The sequence below is a fragment of the Crinia signifera genome, chromosome 5, assembly GCF_055691185.1.
Source record: "Crinia signifera chromosome 5, ASM5569118v1, whole genome shotgun sequence".
NCBI classification, from domain to species: Eukaryota; Metazoa; Chordata; class Amphibia; order Anura; family Myobatrachidae; genus Crinia; species Crinia signifera.
The window spans coordinates 43,253,244-43,267,353 of record NC_139221.1 but is presented as its reverse complement, the minus strand read 5'-3'; the positions used below and the strand labels follow the sequence as shown (position 1 = coordinate 43,267,353).

At 43.6% G+C, this 14,110-nt stretch overlaps 1 pseudogene; it reads left to right on the top strand.

Moving 5' to 3' along the window:
- The first annotated feature begins 822 nt into the window (after nt 1-822).
- On the top strand, nt 823-929 carry LOC146006111 (U2 spliceosomal RNA; annotated as a pseudogene).
- Nucleotides 930-14,110: the final 13,181 nt, after the last annotated feature.

Sequence of the window (14,110 nt, the reverse complement as noted above, 5' to 3'; positions counted from 1 at the left end):
GGCACACTTGAGAACAGCTCAAGGCACACTAGTGAGCCACGGCACAGTGGTTGAAAAACACTGGTCTAGATCAACACCAAAAGATTGACATGCAAAATGTCGCTATTGACAAAAGGTCAACATGCAAAAGGTCGACTTTGAAAAAAGGTTGACACAAGCAAAAAGGTTGACGTGAAAAAGGTGAACACATGAATAGGTCGACCTGAATGTTGTTGTTTTTAAAAAGGGGTTAATGTTAGTGTCAACCTATTGATTGTCAACCTAGACCTTATAGACCTACCAATCGGATACCCAATGTCCTAATATAATAGATGCTAGCAATTCCAACTCCCGTCTGCCACCTTTGTAATTATGGGGCTCTCAGTGAGGGTATTGCCCTTATAATAATCCTACTCATTTATCAACATGTAACTATAGCTATCTGTTTTAAAGCGAAACACATGTAATGTGAGGCTTGAAAAGGATTTTCCATGAACTGGAAATACATAAAATAAAAATGCTATTTTAAATATGTTTATCATGTATGTACATAAGATCTAACCAGAAAAAATTGCATATCAAGCATAATAGTCATTATATGGTTAGGTCTAAATCCAAATGGGCTAAAGAACCTGTCAAGTGACAGGGGAGGAGAGGAGGAAGAGCAAGGTCTGAAGAAGGGACACAAACAGACCCTCACAGGCTTACTATGCTCGCCACGCTTTTACTAAAGTCAACCACTGGTGGCGTGGATAGCGAAGCTGCAAGGCCCCCAGCCTTGCTCCTCCCCCTGGGCTGTGAAAGGTCCTTTAGCCCAATTGGTTTTAGCAACTGCCATTTTAATACGCTTCTCGGCCTTTTGGCTAAGATCAAGTGTAGTATCTGTTCTTATCAGTTGGGTCTGGAACGCCCCCTGGCAGAGAATAGAGAAAAGCAGTACCGTAGCATCTTGTTACTGAGCCTGAGGATATGAGTCATCCTCAGGTTCTGGGCGAGTGCTAGGAATAGCTTAGTCTTGATGCCCTGCTAGGGAGGGAATACCATTCTTTCCACTGGTAGGGAGGGGAGAAGCATCGGGCTTTGAGATGGGGCTCTTGTTCAGGGGTCTTTGCCTCTGTGGGAGAGTCACTCGAAAAGCTCGGTCTAGTATCCACTTCCAGGAAGAAGGGAAAAGCTGGGACCGAGTAGATTGCTCTCTGGTCCGGGGGTAACATGTCGCCCCCGGCCAGGGAGACAGCGAAAAGCCCAGCCCAGTACTCAATCCCTGGGAGAGGTGAAACGTCGGGACTGAGTAGGTGGTTTCTTCTTCCTCAGTTGGCCTATTTGGGCCTCTGCGGGGGAGACTCACCGAAAAAGCCCGGTGGAGTATCCATTCCCATGCCGGGGGGTCGGAAAGGGCCCACTGGTTGAGCGGAGAAACACTTGGTCGGACGCTGACTGGCTGGCTGCTTGGAGTCCGAGGCTGCACTGTGCCCCCGGGGAAACTCGGGGGTGCCGAACATGCACGGGTGATCCCCAAATCACCACTGCGCACTTCCCCTCTAGGTATGCGCTTCACGTCCTTACCTCGTCCTTTTGGATGGGGTAGGACAATTTTTCACACCCCCACCCTGGCCTTCTGGCTAGGGTCCTTTATTATTTATTTCTCTTCCCCTCTCACGTCTGTCACTTTTCACGTTCCTTGTTTTTTGTAGTTTTGTCACGTTTTTTTGGGTAGTGTGGTCGACCCTTTCGGGCCTTCCATTTCCCCAATGTGCCGAAGCTCTCGCCTTTTGGGGAGAGCTTTGTGCACCCCGAGGACGACCCCGAGCCGCAAGGCGGAGGGAAGTCTACTGAGGGTCTCTCCAAACCTTCGGGTGCGGAGGACCCACCGTCCTAACCCTTCCGGGGGTTGTGGAATGAGGGTCTCTCTAAGCTTCGGCGAGGAGGACCCACCGTTCCCTATTTTCCCCTCTTCGGCCTTATGGTTGAGAGGGGTTAGGGGAAAAACGGGGCCCTATCTCCTTCGGGAGATGGACCCACTTCGATCGCACGGCCCCCTTTGCACGTGTTTAGGCACAGCACTGGTGGTAGGGAGCACACCTCGGGCTCCTGAGTTAAACAAAAAAAAAAACTGCCGTTTTAATACACCCACATAAAACACCCTCACTTTGGCCATTATTCTGATCTGTGCGGAAATTCCCGCATTCTTACGGAGCGGTCCGCACGCCACGGTGTTTTGCCGCATGCGGCCATCGTCCGTAGAAACGCCCACGTGTCCTCCGCATTCGGACGGACTCACTCTTTAAGAACAGGGCGTGTTTACGGACGACATACAAAGCATGCGTGTGCGGGAGAAACACTCCGATTCGGCACGGTATTACAGAGTATTACAGTGTATGCTCGGGAATACCGCATCCGAACGGGAGCCAAGCGGTGCTACCGCACGTAAGCGGAGTATTTACGCCAAACAACCCACTATGATGTATATTCTGCAATACATCACATGACCCACTTATTCAATTACCTATCCTCATAAAAAACTTCTTATTTGGAATTGGAATCAATTAGATGCCAATATATCCTTACAAGCATGCCTAACACATGCATTGCACACATTAACCCTTACAGCAATTGAAGTGCAATGGTTTCTATTAAAGCACTGACAAGCGTCCTATTAGTGAGTAATGAGTAAAGGAGTAGATTCTATTGGGTTCAGGTGTTAATGCTTGTAGTCATTAGGCGTACGTTCGCCTACCGCATGAACGAGTGGTGTCCGCAAAGCAATAGTACACTTGTGGACACCGCACATTTCTGCCCTTTTTGATCGCGTGCATTCGGAGTGGTATCCGAATGTACGCCCCCCAACATAAGTGTACTCCCCCGTGTCCGCCCATGTTTCCGCCCCGTTTTGCCCACTTTGAAACTACGCCCATGTGTCATTCCGCATGACGCCCATAATACGCCCCTATTTCCCGACTGATAGCGGTGAACAGTTTTGGACGGGATTTGGCCGAACTGGTACCGAGTCAAGGCGTGGCACATGCGCGTAGCGTTCTCCACGCATGCGCAGACGCCATAAAGACGCGATCCGTAAGTACGCGGTAAAGTCCGCGTCAATCAGAATAAGGGCCTTTGTGTTCCGGTGTGACCGACAATAATGCTAAAAAAATTGCAAAAATCGCATGCCATCGCATGCCACTACATTTGGCATGCGATGGCACGCGATGGGAGCCGTGAAAGTACACAAGTAACAAATATTTATATAAAAAGATTATTAACCATCGTGGTAAACCAAAAGAAATCAGATAGGGACCTATGTGATAAACGTTTATCACTATGGGGGAGATTCTCTAAGAATCTCCGCCCCCCTTCGCCACCCATCGCATTTATAATTATCGCATATGTTGTAACATTTGCGATAATTATAGCAAAGGACAGCTCTTGCGTTAAGAGCTGTCCTTTGGGGTGAGAGTCGCCGGGTCCCAGCAGGTCCCGGCGGCTCCCCCCCCCCCCCTCACACACCCGGCGCTGCTGCTGCTGCGCTGGGCTCTCTTCCTCCCTGCACCCGGAAGAGGATCAGTGCAGGGAGGAGGTCAAAGGTCCGGGCAGCACTGCGCTGTGCTGCCCAGACACAGGTGAGGGAGGAGGGGGCGATGCGGGGCGGCGGGGGTCCGTGCGGGGCGGCGGCGGGTCGTTGCGGGGCGGCAGTGGGATGCGGTAGAAGCCCATTGGCTTCTATGGGGCATCACCAGAAAACCGCGTTAACCCGGCGGGGGATGCTTACAGCATCCCAAAATGCGGCAAAAACCCGATAACGGGGTTTTTACCGCATTTCTTGCATAGAGAATCTCCCCCAATATCTGTATCACTATATCCATCACAATGATTTCACTTCCACCGTGTGATATAAAGAGGGACGGTAACCATATAGAATAGAATAGAATAGAATCAACTTTATTGGCCATGTATGCTTGCGCACACTAGGAATTTTTTGTGGATTTACAGTGCAGCATCAAGCAGGGATGAAGGGGGGGGGGGCAGGGGGAGAAGGCATTACATACATTACAATAAAACATTACATGTGGGGAACACATACCCACCGAGGTGCACAGCGCCTAGGCAGCCATCAGCGGCGCCACTGGTCGCCGAAACAGCCAGGTAGGTAACAATACAAGCAGAGACAGTACAGTTATCACACAGGGAACATATTTGGCTGAGCTGCACAGCTCCTAGGCAGCCATCAGCGGCGCCATCTTGATCATGCTGCTCAGAGGCAGCAGTAAAAATATTTGTATTTATGTAGCACTTTTCTTCCAAAGCTGGCACACCCTGCCAGCTTGTTGCTGGCGGGGTGTGCAACCAGCGAATGTACAGCATACAGACTTTGCATACAGTGGGGGCAGAGGTATATGATGATGATCATGGTAAAGAAACAGTAAAACAAAGAGTAATACATAGCTTTCCTAAGAGGCTGAGAAAGATGGTAACTTGGGAAAAGCAAAAATAAAACATGGCAGTGTTTCGGTTTATGTCCAAATCCAGTCCAAACTCCAGTTCTAACTCATTGCTTGCTTTCGATGACTTGCTTCCGATGATGCCAGGCAAGCCTTGGCCAGGCTTCTCCAAATGTCCCATTTCAAAGGAAAGTTTGGGTCAGCTGGTACAGGGGGAGGGGTTGGTGTTTGCACACATTGCTCAGCTTATCTGATTAAAGGTGGGGGATGTTGTAGGCTCCCAGTAACAAAACACATTCCCATTGCAGACTGTTCTTTTAAATGAAAAGCATCAGGTTTTGGAAAATGGCATTCATGTACCTGTACAGAGGAGATGAGAGATGGTTTTAAAACTTCATTCCAGTTCTAACTCATTGCTTGCTTTCGATGACTTGCTTCCGATGATGCCAGGCAAGCCTTGGCCAGGCTTCTCCAAATGTCCCATTTCAAAGGAAAGTTTGGGTCAGCTGGTACAGGGGGAGGGGTTGGTGTTTGCACACATTGCTCAGCTTATCTGATTAAAGGTGGGGGATGTTGTAGGCTCCCAGTAACAAAACACATTCCCATTGCAGACTGTTCTTTTAAATGAAAAGCATCAGGTTTTGGAAAATGGCATTCATGTACCTGTACAGAGGAGATGAGAGATGGTTTTAAAACTTCATTCCAGTTCTAACTCATTGCTTGCATATATGACAGCCACAGACATAGTGGGCTGTCAAGTATTTACAAGCTTTTTGTATTTTGTTACTTCAAAGGCAATATGGGCCACCATTGTAACAGGTGCAAAAAGAAATTTGGAGAGGTACAGTACAGTGACATTCCTCACCTGCTACACCAGAGATGGACTGTCTGATAACAGAATGAGTTGATGAAGCTAAATTGAACTAGCCACATACCCCCTGCAGTGATAAGCTGTAATGTAAGGCTTGCTCTACCCATGTGGTCTACTGTCTAATGCTGACGCTTTCCCAAATGAATGGCAGTGTTTACGTCTTTAAACACCCTACCTGTTTGTCAGTCAGATTAGCCTGAACAATGAATGGGAACTGGATAACAAGGTTTTTCTTTGGCACAGCTTCCTAAAATTAAGTTACCTACAATTCAAGTTCTGTGATTTTGCTACAATTAAAATATCATTTGTAACATAACTTCATCACTTAAGAGATTGGATTACAAATACCGTAGATATGTTTTTTTAAAACAATTACCTAACATGACTTTGATTCCTATACAGCATTGAATCACATTGCAGACTATACAATTTGGCATGCTGTAAGTAATGCCATTATGCAGTATCTGTTTCTACACATTATATTATATTACGGTTTCACAAAATAGTGTATTTTATTAGATGCAATAGCAAGACACGGTAATGCAAATATATTCATCCTGATACCACCTTCCAGCAGAACTGTTACACCTTCCAACCTGTTCCTCTTCCTTAATTCACTATGGGCCTGGTTCTAGATTGCTCGGTAAACTGTGAGGATCGCAGCTTACCGCCCCACCGCGCTGCCGAATACAACCCCCCCTGCCGCCAATTCCCCTCGCTACCATGTGAGGGGATGTGTAACAAAACACATCCCTTTGCATGCCTCCGCCGCAGAAGAAATCATCAGATGGTCTCTGAGTTGTCCCATGCAACTTGTTTTACTACCCAGCCAGCCCGCCAGCTCTCATCTCACTCGCTCAAGCTTCCCATTGCTATGAGGCGGGGTGTACCTAGGTGCAGGCTTCAGCGGCTGGTGCAGGTGTGCACCAATAAGGTAGCTTACAGAGCTCTGCTGCACTGGTAATTGTGCTGCTGGATGGTCGCGAATGGGGAGCACGTGCGCCTCATTCCTGGTGCATGGTGATAGTCACGCCAGGTCCCCATCTAAAGAGAGTGGCTCCATCTGTATATTATTCCCATTCATAAAGAATTTGCAATAAGTTAAAGTGTTAGATACACTTAGCAAGAGGGTGTAGCTAGCAAGTGATTAGCCAAAGCTTAGGAGTTATTTTTATCGGAAGAACCCAATATAACAAACAAGAAACAGTTTTGGGTAAAAACACATTTTGATATCTGATAAGAATTTGAGAGACCGTGCTCCATTCAAAGAAACCGCTAAATGTTTATCCCACCTACCTGCACAGTGAGTATGGTAGGCACCGATTTGTGATATTTGAATATTTTTCGTATTAAGTGTCAACAAAAGAAACCTTTATAGGCGTCAAGCTCCTGTATATACAGTGAGTACGGTACGCCATTTAGGACACTGTTCATCTACCTTGGTATTCAAATTATTTCTATCTGCACGGGTGGACCCCCTAAAAAGATACCTTTATACACCTTTACCACACATTTAACCAGTGAGTTTGGGTACGAATCTCCCCCACTAAGTGTGTTTTTTTGTAAACACCTTCGTTTAAAATAATTCCTTGAAAATTCTAATACGTTTTTTTCATATACTTATTTGCCCTAAATCACAAGCAACACATATTTCGAGAGACATACCAGTTCAGCGCCATCGAGACCTTTCTTCGTTCCAAAGCATCTGCCAGTGAGGAGTTCCGAGTGCTCCTCCATTTGGGTCGGTGGCTGCAAGGACGGATAGCGCCTTGGGACTTTTCAACACTTTTTGTTTTTTGATACATTTTGATATCTGGCCTAGGTATATACTGCTGTCACTGCGTCACACCATTTAGTAGGACATCACAATAGTGGGGTATAGGATCCTTTGTCTGTAATGATCACACTTCCTCCATGTTTCAGAGGTTCCGTGATGAATGCTGCTTATTCTATTTTGGAATAGCTTGCAATGAGCATAGACAAAGTAATAAGAATAAGGTAGTATCAAACAGATACAGAAATGGCTGTGATGATTTACCTAACGCATGCATTGTGCATGGATCCACACTGTTAATGATGTGCCATCATATATGTTTGTCAAAAATAAATAAACAAATAACAGGCCATTGTTGGGTCTGAAGAGATTAACATATGTCAGTAGAGGGTCTCGCAAAGAAGAGAGAGTCTTCCCAACCCGAGAATGCCATTGGGAGACATTGAGATTAGGAATTAAATTAGCAACAGTCTTAAGAGACAGAGTGGTAGCCAGAGGAGACAGCTTTGCAACCCGAGAGACCAATTTATCCTAGACTTGTAATATGGCCTTAATAAATGGGAGAATAAATTGCGCAGAAGGTTTCAAATATTTCTTAATCCATAGCAGATCTTTCAAAGGAAATCCAGTGCAGCAAGACTGTTCGAGGGGCATGCAACAATTAACAGTAGGGTGATGGTACAAATCTCAAAGCTAAGCAAGGAAGCAATCCTCTTGGTATTTTACTAGATCAGGAAGAGCCAAGCCACCCTGGATCTTTGGGAGAATCCTATGATCTTCTTGCTTTAATTTCATCTTCGCTTATCTCAAAATATATCCCCACTGACCTCTCCGCTCTGCACAAGATCTGCGTCTCATCCACACTCATTACTCGCTCCCACTTACATTTGCAGGATTTTTGTCAGGCAGCATCCACCTTATGGAATGCCCTTCCACGCACACTAAGACTCCTCTAGCCTCCAAACTTTCAAGCGTTCCCTGAAAACTCACCTCTTCAGGCCTTACCATATTCAGGACCCCCACACAACCTCCAGTAGCATTCTTATCAAATCACAAGGGATAGCAGCATGGCCATTTTGAATGCTGCTAGGCGGCCCAGAAAGGATAAAAGCCAGGATTTAATGTACATAAGCAGGCTCTCAATAAGAGAAGACATAAACATTGAAAACAGATGAAGGTGGTCAAGGGATTTGAATATCTATATATTGAATAGCAGTAGATCATTAATTACATGGAAATTTGGAGCAGGAACTAGTCATCATGATTAATTGGCATAGCATCAGTCCTAGTCATTTTAAGTTTGTAATAAGAGGCACTATAGTCATCCAACACATCACGTAAATGAGGTAACAAGAGTAGGGGATCCATAACAAAAAGTAGAACATCATCAGTTTATGAGAAACATTCCGATTATGACACAGGGATGGGCAAAAAAATCCAGCATTGGAAAAAAACGTGTGTATCAGCAAATTCATGTCTTTTGTTGAATTCGCAGCTGTTTACAACCATCCCGATTTGCCCCCCAAAAAGTGAAATGGCAATGCACTCAAAATGGCAAAAAATGCCCGTGATTGAATACTGAATCTCGTCCGTTTTTTTGGGTGGCAAAGATTTCTGCGTGGATTGAATACCCCCCAGAATATGCTTAACTCATTTTTAACTTTTTAGGCTCCCTGCAATGCACTGGCCTACAATTGGCCTAAAACCAAGAATATTGCCCTACAGAAAGACTACTGAAATTAAATATTAATATTATAGATCTGTTTGTTAACGCAGTCATGTGATGCCCAGTGAGATCATGTTTAAAAGATGCTCCTACTGGGCATCACAATCTGAGGTACAATTGACTTGGCTATTCATGAGTGGAAAATCCTTGTGTCTACTGGCCACACAGGTGCATGGTCATATTGTACAATGACCTTGTCCTGCAAAGCAGTGTGAGCTGCATGTGTGTGGCCAGCTGTATGTGGCAAAGGTTTATTCTCATCTTTATATGTGGCCACAATGTCCAAATGATTATCCACTACTGACAGACAACATGGCATACGATTTATACAGAATGTGCGTAGTGTGTAACTATTGACTTAAATATGCCCATTGCAAAGAGATTCTGTGTGTACTGTAGTTTGTACATTTTTTATAATTCCTCTAATATTTTAAATTGAACTAAAATCAGAGACTGCATCTGTTACCCCAGCGAAGCTGAGCTATGTGTTCCATCAGCAGGTGTCACGGGGGACTTGGGCTAGAGTGGAATGCAGTTGCTGGTTGTTATTGTAGGAAATTACAGTGTTTTTTTTTAATAAGATGCCAGTAAAGGGAAAGTGATTTTTTTTTTCCTTCTTGAATCAAGCAAATAAATTCCACGGAGGTGTGGGGCAAACGTCCGCTGTAATGATTAAGTGAAAATTAAAAGTCAAGTGAGATAAACAGAAATCTTCCCTTATACATGAAGCCTCTGATCTTCTCATCAAAGAGATATGTTTTATTTACTCTTGCTGGGAAACAATACTGCCAGCCTTTCTTATAAACTAAAGAGACTTCAATAGCCTGGTGCAGTCTCTGCCATTCTGAGACCAGTTACAATTTCAATAAGAATCGGACACTACTTTTATCGGGATACCTACAGCTTGGCAACAATCACAATTTTGACAAGCATGATAGAAACCCTTGGAAGCTGCAATGTTAGCACATGTAAAATGTACACACCTTGCAATATAAACAGCGCTAATTTAAAGGTCTCTAGAGAATTTCTCTGTAGTATTCCATTGTACAGATTAATGAATGACTAAATATTGGCTAAAGTTAATATTATATATGTGATATATAAAAGGTAGGTAGTACAGGCTAGGTACTACTAGCTGTAATATCCATTGCTGCATCTATGTCTTCAATGCCCCCCCCTCCACTAGGTTGACTTGCAGGAAGGTCGACATGACTGAGGGTCGAATGGGTTAGGTCGACATGGTCATGGTCATTAGGACGACACAAGCATTAGGTCGATGTGGTTGACAGTCAAAAGGTCGACATGGGGTTTTTCGTGGTTTTTTTGGAACAGACATGTGCAGACAGGCGGTATTTCATGCGCTACCATCCACTAGGGCAAGGTGGAAGAATAAAATAGTGTGCCCGAAGCATGGTGAGCGATGTGAGCTATGTGAGGGGAAGCAGTGCTACGTTTCAGTGTCCATGTCGACATTCGGGCCAAAAAACCCCATATCGACCTTTTGACTGTTGACCTTCCAGCCTGTCGACCTAGTGCTGTTGACCTAATGCTTGTAGAGCTAGTTGCGGTCTATCCAATAATCCCATTCCTTACTTACATACTCCCATATGTCTTTGGTGTCTTTGTTTCTCTCCAGCCCCTCTCTTTCTTGATCTTCTCTCCATTCTTTTTCTCATTTGCAGACTTCAGTTCCTCCATCCCCAGCAGCCAGTCTTTAGTATTTTGCTGCACTGATCAGATACTGGCTGTGGCTTGTATAACTGTATGTATTCACACACAACAACATGATCATATCATTTTTATATCGTCAATTGATTTTATTATATAGATTACTTGTTATGAACTTTATTTTCTGCTTAACAGAACTTTTTTGGATACCTTCTATTTTCACTTTCTGTATGTGGCTAGTGTATTCTTGTATGCCTTTTACCATTCTTCAATGGTGCTATAAACTTTTGGTTGTACATATTGTTGTGAGTTTAATGGGTTACTTTTGTGTATATTGCATATTGGCACAGCCAGATTTGAAGGGTAAATGTTTTAGTGGGCTTAAACAAGCCTTTCCCATAAGACAATCTAGGTGCCAGCCTAGGGCCCTTCTAGCAGCAAGGGGCCCATGGCCAGGCCTCACAAATTCTGGCTTGGCCATTATTCGTCACAAAGGATGATTTCAAGTTAATTATTTTACAGAGGCTCAGTAACCGGATCAAGCCATTATTAATATACCAAATAATGGCACTGAACTGTGTCAATGTTAGAGAACCTACTGTCATTTATTACAACCAAACATTAAAAATGTTGACTCATCAGTCCATAGCACCTCCTGACAATTTTCTATGCACCAGTCCATATGTTTTCATGCATAGTTGAGCTACTTGGCCTTTTTTTTCCATGCACCAAGTTTTAAACACCAGTCTGTTTTGAAATCTGTGCCTAGGAGACACCTGGCTGATGTACAGTAGTAAAACTACCTTGTATCTTGTTGCCTTGCTCAGTCTTGTCATATTGTATGAACTGTGATGTGAAACGATCTTCCACAAACTCACCTCTGTACCAAAGTTTGGCTGTTCCTCACCCAGTTTTAAGCCTTCTACACAGTAGTTTCTGCTTCAGTTAATGACTGTGTTTCAACCTACATATGACAGTCATTACCTCCTATTTGATATGAATGATAAAACATAAACCTGAATACAATCCTATAATCAACCCAACTTCTAAATTTAATTGACAGGAGCGCAGATCTTGGTGTAGATTCTATATAATCAAACCAAGCACCCATGATCCTCCTTGCTTATGCTGTACCAGCTAAATGACCTTATAATAGATCAGTAATTAATTAGTAATGGGGCATGTGGCAGTGGGGCCAATCAGGGATTTTTTCTGTACTCCTGTGGGCCAGTCCAACACTGGAAATACATCTATGTCTAGTCAATACTGTGCCAGGAAAGGGTCTGCCTTTCTCTGTACTGGCTATTGCCTTCCATTGCATCTAGTTCTACACTTAACTTATGTGTGGATTGTAACCATTAAGCTATGTTGTGCTAAGACCATTAAATTAGGAAACTTTGGCCCAATGATAATTATTAATATTATACCTCCAAAACATGTTTTGGAATTGTAATTGTATGTAACTTTTAAATGAAAAATAAAAAAAATATAGGACATTGGGGTCAAATAAGGTGACATCTAGTATCCAAATACTTTAGCTTTCCGCAAAAATGGTTTCTCCAGAAACTATGAACTCAATAGTTCCAATAAACAGTATATTAGGATAATTTATGTGCTCATATTATTGTCAAGCAGCCCCGCTGATACTGTTAAAATAATTAATGTAGCACTTTCAATGACATAGGTTTCGGTTCAGGTATACTCAAGTTACTACTTGTAGTTGACTTATGAATAGTCTCTATGCAGTGTCTTATTAGTAATCAGTGTGAGGAACCAAGTGGATAAGTATTCAAGTGAATATTTATATTCATATGATGGAACTGTAACAATAAAACACATTTGTGTAATCATATCTTTGGCAATAATTCAGTGCATTCTTTTCTCTATGAAAAGTAATGGAGGAGTGATATAAGTACATTCATTGTCCAAGAAGATGTTGTATTTCCCTCCTATAGTAAGCAATATGTGCTTATTTTGGTGTTACATATACTTCTATTACTGTTGGTATATTGATCCTGGCTCTTTCAATATGTTTCTAGCTAACCCGATGCAGATATACTCTATCTGGGGGTGCATACATTTATCAAAATGTCACTAATGGTTTTGAATTGGGCCCATTATTGAGCACTAAATGTGCATACACTAAATATTAGATGCTATGCTTAATAACGACCATCGTTAATATTTCCGGGCATGTATAATTTACTGTGTGTGCTCCCGCGGGTCATTAGCAATGTCCTCTATTGTCTGTACATGCAGTATTGCCCCCGCTAGATTCTTACGTCCAGTGGCGTAATTATAGTCCCACAACCCCCGCGGTGGCAGGGAGGCACTGAGAGGGTGTGGGCGCCGGGAGGAGGCCGCTGCCTCCTCTAGCAACCTTAAAAACGGTGTGCTGTATGGGGGCAGCCATTTTACGAGTGTCATTTCTCTTAAGCAGCAGCAGCCGGGAGAGCGGGGCCCGCGCAGACAGGAGCGCCGGCGGCAGGACTTGGAGGTAACGGCCAGGGGGGGGGGGGGGGCGGGTTTGTTTACCCTAGGGAATGGGGCTGCTGCCAATATATTCTGCAGGGGGGCGTAGAATTATTAGTTACACCACTGCTTACGTCGTTCATCCAGGCAGGCATCAGTAAGTTTCCATGCCCTTCAGTACCGAATATATATTGGCTTGCAGGGCCGACACATTATCTAGTTTCTCTGTCCAGGGCACACACCATTATATTACATTTATGCAATAAGGAAGAGATAGGAAGTATAACTTATTAAGAAATACTGGTGCAGGGTTTGCTGTGTCATGTTTTTTTTTTCTTTAGCATGTGCATAACTTAGCTCCTTGATATAGTATCTCGCAATTAAAATTGCAGGGAGGAGAGAGGTTCAAAGGTTCCATCTGTCTATCCCTTCCTCAGAAAAACTTGAGGACATCTTTGTACTTTACTGTCCAAATGCTGCCTGCTATTAATTTTAGACTGGCATGCAATAAAGTGTGTTCTATTTTACTATTTGTACTATTTTATTATTATTATTATTATTATTATTGTTGTATTATTTGGGGCAGCACGGATGGTGTAATGGTTAGCATTACTGCCACACAGCACTGAGGTCATGGGTTCGATTCCCACCATGGCTCTAACTGTGTGGAGTTTGTATATTCTCCCCGTGCTTGCGTGGGTTTCCTCCGGGTACTCCGGTTTCCTCCCACAATATAAAAATATACTGGTAGGCTAATTGGCTCCCAACAAAAATTAACCCTAGAATGTCTGTGTGTGCGTGTACATGTGGCAGGGAATATAGATTGTAAGCTCCACTGGGGCAGAGACTGATGTGAATGTTCAACTATACTTTGTAAAGCGCTGCGGAATATGTATGCGCTATATAAGAAACTGTTAATAAATAAATTATTATTATTTTTAAAAATTTTTATCTGATGGACTTTATTTTAGTCATGTACTGCACACAATAACTTCTGATTCTAAAGTTGGAAAGTGATGATCCCAACAGTATCAAAACAGGTTCAGCATAGGGTTATAAAAATGCCATAGCAACAGTGATTGTGATGCCCGTTCAAAGTGGGAAACTGCAGCCAATATTGGACAAGATGGCAAATAAAACAGTACTGTATGTGTAAGGCATTTAGGGCTAGGCTGCGGTAAAAT